Source organism: Parasteatoda tepidariorum, chromosome X2 (genome assembly GCF_043381705.1).
Source record: "Parasteatoda tepidariorum isolate YZ-2023 chromosome X2, CAS_Ptep_4.0, whole genome shotgun sequence".
NCBI lineage: Eukaryota > Metazoa > Arthropoda > Arachnida > Araneae > Theridiidae > Parasteatoda > Parasteatoda tepidariorum.
Genome location: NC_092215.1, coordinates 2,512,918 through 2,527,061, shown reverse-complemented (window position 1 = coordinate 2,527,061; position 14,144 = coordinate 2,512,918). Strand labels below are relative to the sequence as shown.

The window sequence follows — 14,144 nt, the reverse complement described above, 5'->3', positions numbered from 1 at the left end:
TCACCCATCAAAACAAGCAATAATTAACTTAAAATTCTACAGAGAGATAAAAACTCTAGTAAAATCAGAGTACTGCATGGTAATGACAGTATTGATTAACGAAGCTCTGATTCTAGTTATAAAAACCAGAACATGCTGTATTTAAACCACTATTTTGATAATTTTTCCTTTCATATGGTAACGGTTTACCGGAAATTCAGTTTTTCAGAATTATAATTTTTATTAACACATATATATATTAAAAAATACAAAACTGAAAATTAAATTTAACCGAATAAATGTTTTTTTTTGCCATGCTCTAAGGTATCATGATAAAATTACGAAATTTTGCAAAATTTTATTAGATAATATTGTAAAACCATATTTTATAGTTAATTTTACCGAACTCATTACCAAAACATTTGGAAAAAATTAACGAACTTCTTGTTGTTCCCATAGAGCCAAAAACCCGATACTTTTACCATATTTTTGTAGTTTTGACCATATTTTTTTTCAGTGTACAAACCTTATGAATTATACATTGGAACAACTGAGGTGTGAAGAATTTTAAAACTTGAAGCATTCGTAATCAAAACTTGCCAAATTAAAGCTAAAGTACTTCGAAAAAAATCGTGAGCAATATTTTCATTTTAATACATAAAGAATATCACAGGATATTTTAGTAAACTAACTTAAAAGAATTTAGCGACATAAAAATAGAAACTTCTGTAGAATACATATCGTAGGCAAGACCAAGAAAATTGTATAACACTATGGATACATCTGAAATTAATTGCTTTTTAATACTAAAGTTTTAATTTAGAAGACTTAATAATTTTTGACCCATTCTAATAAGTATATAATGGGATATACAAATTTGTCTTAAGCTTTTTTTTCCTTGAAAAAGTTAAATAGCGAAAAAAGGAATGGTCAAAACAGAATACAGTGGTTTTTATAGTATTTCTGCCTCTATAAGAACATCAGAAAGCTCGGTAATTTTCACCGAAACACTTTGGCAGTGATTTTAGAAAAATTAACAATAAAACATGGTTTTATAATCAGTGATAAAATTTGGTAAATGAGGTAAAATTTGGTAATTTTATCACGATACCTTAGAGCGCGGAATAAAATTCATTTGTTCCGTAAATTTTATTTTTCAGTTTTGTAGTTTTTTACAAAATGTGTGATAATAAGAATTATAGATTTTGAAAAGCAGAATTTCTGGTAAACCATAATCATATGAACGGAAAAATCATCAAATGAATAGCTTGCATAGTATAAAAGGCTATAGCATGTACAAAACTAAGAAATTTCCAGATTCGATGCCAAAATCAATAGCCAAAAATATGTAATCCAACAACAGCAACCTTTCCTTGTATGGCTGGTTAACGGTAAAAACAGTTTAACAAAATGCGACAGTCTACGAAATTGGTAATGAAGAAAACTCCATATTATATTAAATATATTAGTCCTAAATATTTCGATCTGATACACATAAAACTTTTTTTTAAAGCATTGGTGCAACTTTTTGTCAATTGAACGCATGTATGTCTGGGAAAAAACTATATTGATTGTTTAAGTACTAAGAATAGATTGATATGAAATTGTCTAACGTTTATGTTAATATTGCATAATTAAATGCTTATAATTATAGTAGCAATAATTATCATCGAATAAATTATGTGCATGCCTTTATCCAACATAGGGAGAATAATCAAATGATATTGAAATGAACTGATCAAATAAATCATCAGTTGGGTTACATCTGATGATTTATTTGATCTGATTCATTTAGAATAATTTTTCTATAAAAATCATTTATACAACTATTAGACAATTGGATTTGTATATGTTATATGGTAGGGAGGAAAATATCAGGATTACGAAAGTCTCAAAAATAATTCAATGAAATGAAACTGCCTAAGAAATTGACAAGCAGGTAAATTTATATTGTATTAAATACTTTTAATTATCGCAGTGAAGGCTTAATGAAACTGCAAAAAATTGACTACCAGATAAACACATACTATATTAAATGTTTTCAATTATCGCATCAGTAAATATTATATTATAAATAAGAACAAAACATTCAACGTAACCCAAGTGATGATTATTTAAAAACTTAATGCAAAAATGAAGAAGCTGTGTAAAACTTATTTATCCACCGTTCAATTAAGAAAGCACGACAATCTCTTTCTAATAGGGCATAAATCTAAAGCCGTCATCGAAGAAATTTAACTCTCTTCCTTTCCCCAACTTTCCCCCAACTATAGAATACTATAAATCTTGAAATGGGTGCGAGAGAAGATCATCCCGAGACGAATTTACAAAGTAACATTTCCCGGACGCTATTAATTGACCAGCGTGAGCAAAGAGTATGCGCAAAAGATATCCAACAGCGTGACCAGAACCTTGCACCAATTTAATCTGATAGTGACGTAAATTATTCGATCCAGGCCCTTTTTGATATCTACTCGCTGCCAGAGTAGAGAACGAGCAGTCGCACCTAAGGCAGGTAACTCGGTGGACGCTCCACCTTGGCATTCCCTTGCTCAAGAGTTGGCCCTGCACCAGTCTCTGGCGCGCGCGCCTATTGGACAAGGAGGCTGGATCACGTGATATCACTTCCACACCGTCCCCCTCCTTTTTCGCCCTTAAACCATGAATTCATCATTAATAATAGAAATAAAAAAATAACGCAGAGAAAACGCTCATCACAGAGAGACAACCAAAAAGAATCTCCAGAGCTACCTGAACAGTTTGGCGAATATACCAGTTTGGAATGCCGGGTAGTGACCATCTTCGTGTATCCACTACAACCGAGTACTTAGACCAGCAACAAACGGCGCTATCTCAAGGTAGGAGCACCAGCTGATATGCCAGGTAATTCAAGAAATTTATGGACTATCATATCTGTCCATTCGTCTACTGAAATGGGGTAGTACGTGCACGCGCAATTGCCGGCTTTTTCACTCTGAGTGGATAGTATCAACTAGACCGGTCGACTGTTTTTCGCGGACCAAAACTAAAAAAAAAATATAATCTAGTCTGCAGTGTTTTTAGTAGATGCTCACATAGAATTCGGTCATTACTTTCGCTTCTTTTTGTTTACATTGCCACCCAACTTGGTGTTTGTTACACGTGCTGTGGCTCGTAAATGTGAAGATATATATATATTTTTTTCTTTCATAAACACTGCTATTTTACTTTTTGAATCAAGGGTCGAATAAATATAAAAACCAATTGATAAATTACGAGTTTGGGATTCACATAGTCAGTTTATGATTAATTTCAATTATGAAAGAATAAATCCTGCTTCACAAAATCTACATTCTACTACAAAAAAATACAGATTAAATTTCGGTATAAAGTACTTTGGGTGCCGCTTAGTCTATAAAATTCATTTTACCGTAAAATAATATAACGTAATTTTTACATTTATATTAATTACATTACAGTGATTCAGAGATTTTAATGTAATTATTACTATAAAAACTGAACATGTTCCGGTAAAAATGGACTTAATTTGGTCTGAAATTTTTTACAGTGTGGAAAAATATCTGCGAAATGGATGGAAATATAGAATTCATCTTTATTATTAAAAATTATTATTGAAAATATTTATTTAAAAAAAAATATTCCACTGATTCTAATCTATAAATTAATGACATATAAAAATTAATAAATATACCCCAAGTCGGGAGTTAAGTTTGAACTTATTTTAAAAATTTTACGTCCGTCATTTGTTAAGTTTAATAATATCTGATAACATCATGAAGTGTAACGCAAGAAATTGCAATTCAACTCAATTTTGGAATATTTATTGGGAAATAAGAGTCAATACGTCAGCTATTTTAGGCATTTAAAAATCTCTACTGTGGCACAAAAAGGCCGATTTCTAAATATCTTAATAGTCAATAATCAATTGTTCGATATTAAGAGTCAATTTCTGAATAATATTTTTCAAAAAAAGACGAGAAAAAAAACGATAAATTGTGCATAATTTGTACTAAAGTATAATTTATTCACGTTCATTATATTTCAGTCTTATTTATAATCGCTAATTTATTATGAAAAGCATTATAAAGTAATTCCTTCAATTATATGTTTATTGAAGTCTCTTGAATTTTTAAAGCGCTTTGTAAACAACTGTTATCATTTATTTCGATGATTTTTAAATTTGCATTTTGTTCCCATTATTTTTATGTTTCAAGGAAGAAAAATGTTTACCATTTTATCAATAGTCATTACATATAGAGACAGAATCAATATTTCTCAGATTATTTTAAATTAAGTTTTTAATATGAATTGCATGGGGTAGTTGCAATTTTCATTTTGGTGTTATATATTTCTTGCTAATCATAGGTCTCGATTATAAAATTATTTATTGTGTATAATTTACAAAATAATTATTTTCTTCAAACCATATTAACTAGAGTGGAATTTTTGAGCAATTGCATATATGTTTTAAATAAATCACGTTTTAAAGGAATCTATTACCATCGACCATTCAATTACACACCCTTTTATTTCTGTTTTAGACAAAAGATGAGTAAATAACACAAATATAGCTAAAAAATAATATTTAAAAATTATAGAGAAACATTAACTAAATGTACGAAATAATGAACTTCTATTCTTTTCTATTTTAAGATTTATATCAGTTTGAAATATTGCTATATTTGAAAGAAAATTGTCTATAATTCAATCGCAAAAATTATAAATATCTTTATCTGATAAATTTGCATGCAAAATGATTGACATTTTTTATTTATACAAGATAAGTTTGGATGTCTAAAAAATCAATTTGAGGATGTACTTATCATAAAACTTTTATTTATTTTCTTATTATCAGAATATTTATTTTTTCAATAAAACAGTTAGGATATATTAGATAATCTGATCAAAAAAGAAATGTAAAGATCTGCATATCATAAAGCTGCTGTTTATTTATTTATTTTTTGAATATTTACTTCTACAATATTACAGTTCGGAATTTAGATAATATGATAAATAAATGAAATATGACATTGTACATATAAAAATGCTTGCATTTATTATATCATTAATATTTTGCATATGTAAGTTAATCCGATAAATTAATAAAATAAACATTAAAGCTATTATAAAAATACATTTAGAAACAAAAATGACCTGCTTGACAAACTCAAATAGCAATTACTTAGCACATAATTATTTGCAATAAATATATACTCAATGCAATTTTTTTTGATGAAGAAATGAAATTCCGTATTATAATTAAATTTAAACAATAGCATTTTAAATACACTTAGGTAAATCATATTTTATAAGACATCGCTTTTGTAGTGACAATTAAAATATTAACTATTTTCTTAGCTATTTAAAATAAGTGACGATACCTAATTGAAATAAATGACTATATCTATTTAAAATAAGTGACTATAAAAATGATTATTAAGCTCTAGTTAATTTAATCATAAAATAGCTTAATATAATTTTTAAAGCATCATTGTTCTATGTGATATTTAAAATAATTATCGGTTAGTTTTCCCAAACCAATTTTAAAAGCAAGAAGACAGAGTTTTAATTTTTTTTCGCACAAATTATTGTAGGTTTAAAAAATAGTTTTTAATTTATTATTTACTAATACTTAAACTACTTACTATTTTACTTTTTCAAAAAAAAAAAAGTTAAATAATTGAAGTGAACTTATTTAATATGCTAATTGAAATGGAAGTTTAGTTTAAAAAAAAAACTTACTATAATTATTAAATGTATAAGATTTTCTTGGTACAAAAGTTACAGGATTGTTTTAAAAAAAATTTTTTTTCAATTAATTTCATTTATTTGCTTTTTTTGATGTATTATTTCACAACAGTAATACTGATTAAAATATTTCAGTCATATAATAGCTGCCCAGAATGTATTGTAATACCAAATTATCAAACTAAAATTGATATGGTTTTAAAAATAAGGACTCCAGATCAATACATTTTCAAAGCATTTTTCCTTAAATTCTCACAGGAAATTTAATAACACAACGTACCTTTAAAGGAATATACTTTTTACATTTCAAATCGATTTGAAATTTCAAATACTATATCTAAACAAAAATAAATAGATTAAATTGAATTCTTTTTTTGTGTAAATGTGAATTACATTATGAATGTGAAGTAAATTTTTGGGAAATCCATCGCTGAATATTTTGACATGGATTTTAGAATACGGGATAAAATAATGATATTTTGACCTATTTTTTGTTGTTAAACGATTAAAAAAATTCTATTTAAGGCTTTTATTTATCATGGTATTATATAGAGTAGCTATATTCAAAAAATAAAAATATAGTCATTTTGCCATTACAAAGAATATAAGTATTTTATTTTTAGCATTTTGCAAAACAATAAGTATGTGTTTTGAACATATAACAGTGATATAAGCATAAATTAATCTAAGTTCAAAGTATGCATTATGATAAATAAATTATATCATTTATCTTTACTTTAAATGTATAAGCTTATTTGTTTTTGATAATAAGCCTGTTTATAGTAAAAACAAAAGCCTAGTTATTCTGAATTTATCAAATCTCCCTCATACTATTCCCGTGTAATAGTATTTTCTTTGAATTCCTCCGACTTGCCTAATCACGTGATCCACAAGTTCCCAACTTAGATGGGTAATGTACCGAATAACGGCGACACGTGACACAAAGTTATGAAAAGTATTCTTTAGAGGCAAGCAACCGGATTTAACACGCAACTAAAAAAAAACCTCAACACCAACTAAAGTTGTTTTATCTTCTTTTCTTGTAAAGAACTAACATGTGACAATGACAGTGTTATGCGATACTTAAAGGGGGTGGGGAAATTCAAGGGTGTCGGTGAATGAAACCCCACGGAGTACCCAGACTGAATTGCTGTCACTTATCTAGCATAAAAAAGAACACTTTCTAGGGTCAGGTGAAGTTAACAGCATGATTATAATACACATCAAAAGGATATATCACTAAAATATGTTTGAAACATGTTGAGCAGTGGTTAGAAGGGGATCACCTTTTATCTAAACACGGCTAAAAAAAGGTGTTTTATTTTTATGTTTTGAGGTCAGATATAAGTGAAGGTAGGTTTCTTCATCAAAGTTTTTGTTTTGGATACTGCTTTCATCTTTTGTTCGCAAACAAAGAACGCGGAAGAAATTGATTTTTGTAATTAGTTGTTAAAAAAAAAAAACTATGAGCTTGTTGATGATTGTTGCGATAGTCTTCATTAAATGTTTCTTAACACTTTTCTCACCGAATAAATTGCTAATTTAATAAAAGCTGAGGAACTTATTTTCATGCTTGTGTTCTGTATAGTAGAAGTTTATTAAATCTCATTTCATTATTGTTAATTTTAAAATTAAAAATTAATAATCAAATGAAAAAATAGCTATTTGTTCTGTTTTCTATGGTAATTATAATATATCTTATACTTTTGTAAAGCATCCTAAGTTTGCAATTATTGCTTTTTACTTATAATGTATCTTAAAATAGTTTCTGACAGCATGTCTTACGTAATCCTATGATTTTTAAATAATAAATGGCTTACATTCCTTTTTTTTCCCTCTTACTGAAGAATTGTTAAATATATCTCTTGAAAATAGCAATCAATAAGTTTAAATAAAATTTTAAATACATGATTATATCAAAAAAATTTTTCATTTTTAGTTTAGGTTTGTAAATAAGTAATGAGAAATTTGTTGTAATAATTTTTATTGACGCGTTATTATTTTTTGTGTTAAAATTGTTTTGAAATTTTAAATTTGAATAATATTAGCTTACTTAGTTTGACAAAATAACTAATTCTATATTTGTAATAATTGTATAATAACAGCATAATAAAATTAAAATTAAGCAATATGATTCATAAATCTTCCAAAATAATTTTACAGTCCTTTTTAATAGTTTATTTTTAAGCAATAAGAATACTTTTCTTCATAATTTTTTTTTAACCTGGAGTGGTCATAAAAATAAATTTTAAACAGCGAAAAATGCAAAAATTAAGTCCATCCTTGCTTTAACGCGGAGAAAAAAATTCCGGTAAAATTACCGTAATGTATGGTAAGAACATTTCTGGTAAAAAAAACAACATATTTCCGTTTAATAAAACCAAAATATACAGTATTTAAACTGTTCATTTGATAATTTTTCCGTTCATATAATAACTGTTCACTGGAATTTTCAAAATTTTATTTCTTATGGTCACAAATTTAGTGGCCATAAGATTGGCCGAATAAATGGTTTTTCTATGATTTAAATGGTTTTTCCATGTTCTAAGGTATCATGTTAAAGTAACCAAATTTTTATCACATATTTAAAATTATATTTTATTGTTAATTTTACCAAACTAATTACGGAAGCTCTTAGATAACCGAGTTATTTGGTGATCTCATGAAGCTAGAAATACTGCTAATGTTACCCTATTCTGATAGTTTTGATCATACTTTTTTCAGTGTAGCTACTCCTCATTTAAAATGACCAATCAGGCTACAATCGCAAAGTTTTAACCGGCGTACATTAAAGTACAATTGTAACATACAATTTTTGTTAAAGGAACAGACAGAAAGAATTATCAGTTCTTAAAAAGTTATAATAAATATTTGCAAAAAAATTGAAAATCTTGTGAATATAAAATGTGCTTAATTTATACACGAAATCTGAATGCAATGAAAATGTAAAATATTATGAAAGCATTTAATAATCTATAAATATTATTGATTTTTAATATGTAAGACAATACAAATTACTTTATTAATAATATATATATAATAAATATTTTTTCGAATTAATTATATTATGTAAAATATTATTATAAAAATATCAAAAAAGAAAAACACAAATAAAAAATCTTGAAATACCTAGTATAATTGTTAATCTTGATAATGGCTTAAAAGCATAAATTACCGTGCCTTAAAAAATATAGAATTTCTTATACGAGTATTTGGAAAAGCTAAAATTTTATTTTTTACTCTATGGACAATATCAAAGTAGTATTGCAACATTCCGGTATAACAATTGATGTAAACTGCACTGTAAAAAATTCCGATTCAAATTACTGTAAATAGAACAGTTATTCAATTTGCCGGTACTTTTGAACACATGTTAGGGGGCAAAAAATGTTAGGGGACAAACAATTACATTAAAATCTTTGATTAACTCTAATTCAATAATGTTACTGTAAAAATTATGGTATAATATTTTACGGTAAAAAATGGATTTTACGGATAATGCACCATAAGTTCTGGTACATTATATCTACCATAATTTGATGTGGAACTTTTACAGATTGCAAAACAAAAGTGTCGCTCCTTTATGGTCTGTATTGTATCAAAACAGGATTACACATGCTGTGACATTTACATGACACAAATACATTCCGTGTGTGTCATGAATGACGTGTATTTAGTATATTCCAACTTTGACACACTTAATTTTTTAAGCAAAAGACGTCAACATGCAAAAACTCACAGGAATAACCTGATTTTTTTAAGATTTTTTTATTTTTAAGCTAACAGTTTACATTCTTTTTAATTTAAAAACAGTTTTATTATATAAAACTTTAACAGACAAATTTTTTTATCAATTTTTTTGTTGAAAAAATTGCTTAAATTTTTATTTGCTTCAAATTAAAAAGGTAGTAATATAATATAATACAACAGATTCTTTTAACCAGTCAATTTATACCGAGATGAATGCTATTTATGCCTATATTTCATATAATATTGTTTGAAATTATTCATGTTGTTGAAATGATATTTATAATACCATTCCCCCCAAATTACAAAAATAAATAAGGAAATATAAATAATCAAAATAGGGAAGAAAATTCTATTTAATAATATCCGTTTATTAATTTCGTTAAAGTATGTTACCGAATCGAATTGCGTGAATGGCGGCAAATTCCAATAATACTTAAAAACAAGTAAGAAAAATTCTCTGTGGGTTGTAATTGAAAATTATGTAATTCTTCAGTTTAACAAGTTTAAAAGAGAAAATGCTAACCCTTGATCACATAAGTCAAACCACGGTACTCACAAAAAAAAGCGATATTGTGTCATTTTTCAATTTATCATAACCTCCCACTTGTTTCTATCACGATTTCCAAAAAGCCAGAGTTCAAGTACTGAATCATCCTGCCTCTCCCACCCCCATACATCGGACCGCAATTTTGTGTTCAGGTCAAGCGGTCCATACCGGGGGAAAGACCATCACCGCGGCTCCACACCACGGGAGGTTAGGGGCTCCGTTTCTCCGAAACGAGGAAGAAAAGCTTCACGGTCCCTGATGGCTTCAAAGCCGCGGGCGTCTTCCAATTTTTCGCGCTTACTTAAAGTGTTAGTTTACTTTTGTGAGTGTTATCAGTCATCGCTTTGTTGTTGACAGGGTTGAGCATGTCCAATGATGACATTGTTAGGTCACTTTAGTGACCGTTGGTCACGGTATGTCAGTTCTGTGATAGATTGTGTAGTTTCAGAGCAGCCCTGTAGGCACCAGCACGTTTTCTCAGTGAAATGTGATAATATAAATTAGTTCAGCTTATTATTTGTTAACTACGGAATGCTAACAAGGACAAATTATAATAAATGAAACAATGAAATTAGATCTTTAAGTTTAATGATCTGTCTTCAATATTAAAAGGCGCAAAATTGCGAGATCCCATAACTTCTTGCGGCTCAGTTGATTTAAAACTACATTGTACGCCTCGATTTATTTAATTGATTTCAAAAATTTCAGTTATTTATAATTTTTCTTAATGAATTAATCACATAAAATACTTTACTTTCAGATATGCTGTTTCACAAGGCGATTACCTGTGCAAAACAATAATTCATATTTATGATAGGCCGAGAAAAAAAAAATGAAAAATGAAATTCTAATAATCATAAAAAATTATTTTAATAAAGATAAATTTATAAGTGTGGTATAAAAATTACAATGAAGTGTTGTTGATAGTTTCTCATTCTAGCTATAACTTAAAATGAAAGGAAGTGAAGCCACGGCAAGAGCCTTTAATTTGAATTTTTTATTATTTTATTTTTTGCATAAATAATTAGTGGATATCACAATTTTGTTAATTGCTTTAAATGGCAAAAAATTAATCAAAAATGGCGAAACTTTTCCACCACTTTTTTAATTCTTAAATGAACAAAGTGTTATGTATATGTTTATATANATATATATATATATATATATATATATATATATATATATATATATATATATATATATATATATATATATATATATATATATATATATATATATATATATATATATATATATATATATATATATATATATATATATATATATATATATATATATATATATATATATATATATATATATATATATATATATATATATATATATATATATATATATATATATATATATATATATATATATATATATATATATATATATATATATATATATATATATATATATATATATATATATATATATATATATATATATATATATATATATATATATATATATATATATATATATATATATATATATATATATATATATATATATATATATATATATATATATATATATATATATATATATATATATATATATATATATATATATATATATATATATATATATATATATATATATATATACATATATATATATATATATATATATATATATATATATATATATAGACACACCGAAGAGCCATTACATTATGACTGCCCAGCTAATAACACGTAGGACCACATGCCCTTAAAACTGCTAGCACCCGCTGTGGCATTGATTCCACAAGGTGCTGATAAGTAGTCTGAGGTATCTGGTACCAAGTGCTCACCAACTGGTCCTGCGATTCCCTCACATTGCGAGGGGGTAGCGTGGCAGCACGAATTTAGTTTTCCAAGTAGGACCACAGATGCTCTATTGGATTAAGGTCAGGTGAATTTGGGGGCCAAGACTTGACTTGAAAGTCACTGGAATGTTCCTCGACGATTCGACCCTTATGCCATGGTGCATTATCCTGCTGGTAAACACCATCCCCCACAGGAAAAAATTTTGCCATGAGTGGGTGAACCTGGTCTGCAACTATGTTCAAGTACCTTACAGACGTCCTAATATGCCCCATGAAAACATTGTTCCTGGGCGAGAAACCATGATAACCTGGGCGAGCCCATTGTTATAGATTTTAGGGTGGTCATAATATAATGGCTCTTCGGTGTATATATATATATGCTTATGAACGAACTGATTTTTTTTTGTCACTAGTAATTTTTATGTAGCAATTTTTTAATCGAAAATATTTCTAGCTCTCATTATGATTATTTAGGTAATTAATAACTTTTTAAGAGTATATTAATTCATAATGGATAATTGATTACCTTTAAAATAATTATTACAGCATTTTTTTTCATCCGTACTTAATATTCTTTTTTTTTGTGGAGCCTCAATTCCTTCTCATATTCAAAGTATTCTTTTCAGACAATTCAAAGAAAAATAAAGAATGGCTTCCTGAAGGAAAATTAATTTCTAACGGAATTTCACTTTACAGTGAAGCAGATTTATCACGCGTATTAAAAAAGAAGAAAATTGAATTTTCGTATTTAGTTCTTATTTTAAACTGTATTTCTAAACGAGTTTCAATTTTTTCAAATGAAATATTTAACAGCATAACATGGCTAAGAAAAGTATTCTAAATTTTCTTTGTTACTTTTTTCTTTTCTTTTTTTTCTTCACTAAATCATTTTCTTTCATTATATCTCAGAAAACGAAGTATTAAGTCACGAAGAGCGAGAAAATAGCTTATTTTAACGTCACAAACAAATGTTTTTTTCCTCACTCTAAATCGTGTCCTATTTCACACTCATAACTGTAGAGTAATTTTAAAAATTTGCACTAAAAAGAGTATAAATAACATAATGCGATGACAGAAGTCGGTATATATAACACATAATTCCAAATCGTGAATAGGATTATTCAAATCTTTCAATTGAAAGTCGTGAAACTGCAATTACATAATCTTCTCTTTTATTTTATTAATTTTTTATCTTATCATCACCCTCTTTTCTAGTTCATTTCGAAATAATATAGTGTGAATTAGAGGAAGTTCTAATTAAAGGAGGAAGTTGAATATTTCAATTTTGGTGGATGTTATGAATGTATTTTTCTAATGAAGCTTTAACCTTATATAATTTCCAAAATTGAATTAAATTTTTGAATAAGTTTTCTTGTACCTTGCAAATAAATTCTTTAAAGATTGTTGTATGAATCAGATCTCAGTACATGTATTTTTCGTGAGTAGACATTTTCTTCATAGATTCTAAATGTACTACTCATAAATAAATGCGCCAGCTAGAAATTAAAAATTAATAAATATATAGAACTTTTTTAGTACATAATGTTTTTGATTATCATTCAGAAGGTTCCTGGGAAAAGATTTTTTCTTTTAGGAATTATGTACTGATTGATTTAACTAATAAAAATTTGTATAATCCGATTGTGGTAGCGAAGATAAATATCACAATTGTCGAAAACTTTTTGTTGAAAGTAATGATTTTTGATTTCTCAAGACATTTATAATATTTGCTGGTTTTAATAACATAATGCAAAAATTATTTACAAAAATTTAACCCTGCATTTTATGCACTAAGGATTTATTTCTACTTTGGTAAAAATAACTGCAAAATATTTTAAAACTTCTTCCGTTTTGATGAATTTCATTTTTCCAAACTAAACTAAACTAAAATTGAAATTTTTTTTTGTTGAAAAAATGCTAAAAAATATAATTGACAAACGACCGTTTTCTTTATTCCTTTTCCATTCATTATTTTAAATATTAATACATTTATATTCAGCGTTTCCTATTTCTGTTTACTATTATATATTATAACCACAGAGGTGACTAGACGCACAATCTGATTCAGATCAATGGATACCAGCTTGTCTTTGAAGTAAAGGTGGCTTGGGCGCAATGATTGCAATTTTGCCACAATTATGTCATTAGTCATGAAATTGCGGGGCCTTAATCTCCATGACAATTTTAGTCCCAATCAGTTGTTTCTGGAATGCTTTACTTTCTTAGTATATATTTTAATAATTTTTTCAAACAAGTTTTCTTATAAAATTGAAATACATACTAATTCAAATCCCAGAAATT

At 27.0% G+C, this 14,144-nt stretch overlaps 1 protein-coding gene and 1 long non-coding RNA gene across 7 annotated transcripts in view; one reads left to right on the top strand and one right to left on the bottom strand.

Moving 5' to 3' along the window:
* Positions 1-14,144, top strand: part of LOC107447498 (homeotic protein antennapedia) — a 212,723-nt gene that overhangs the window by 120,716 nt on the left and 77,863 nt on the right. The window contains exon 1 of one of the 4 annotated variants that reach the window (XM_021148682.3): positions 2,109-2,862. The exons of 2 other annotated variants lie outside the window; for them this stretch is intronic. The gene's annotated coding sequence lies outside the window, so the exon portion shown is untranslated. Of the gene's footprint in view, positions 1-2,108; positions 2,863-14,144 lie in introns of those variants that run through there. One more of the 4 variants, XM_016062429.3, reaches the window with a different exon arrangement.
* The window catches only part of LOC107447499 (uncharacterized), a 167,899-nt gene that overhangs the window by 147,132 nt on the left and 6,623 nt on the right, over positions 1-14,144 (bottom strand). The gene's annotated exons all lie outside the window — the stretch shown is intronic.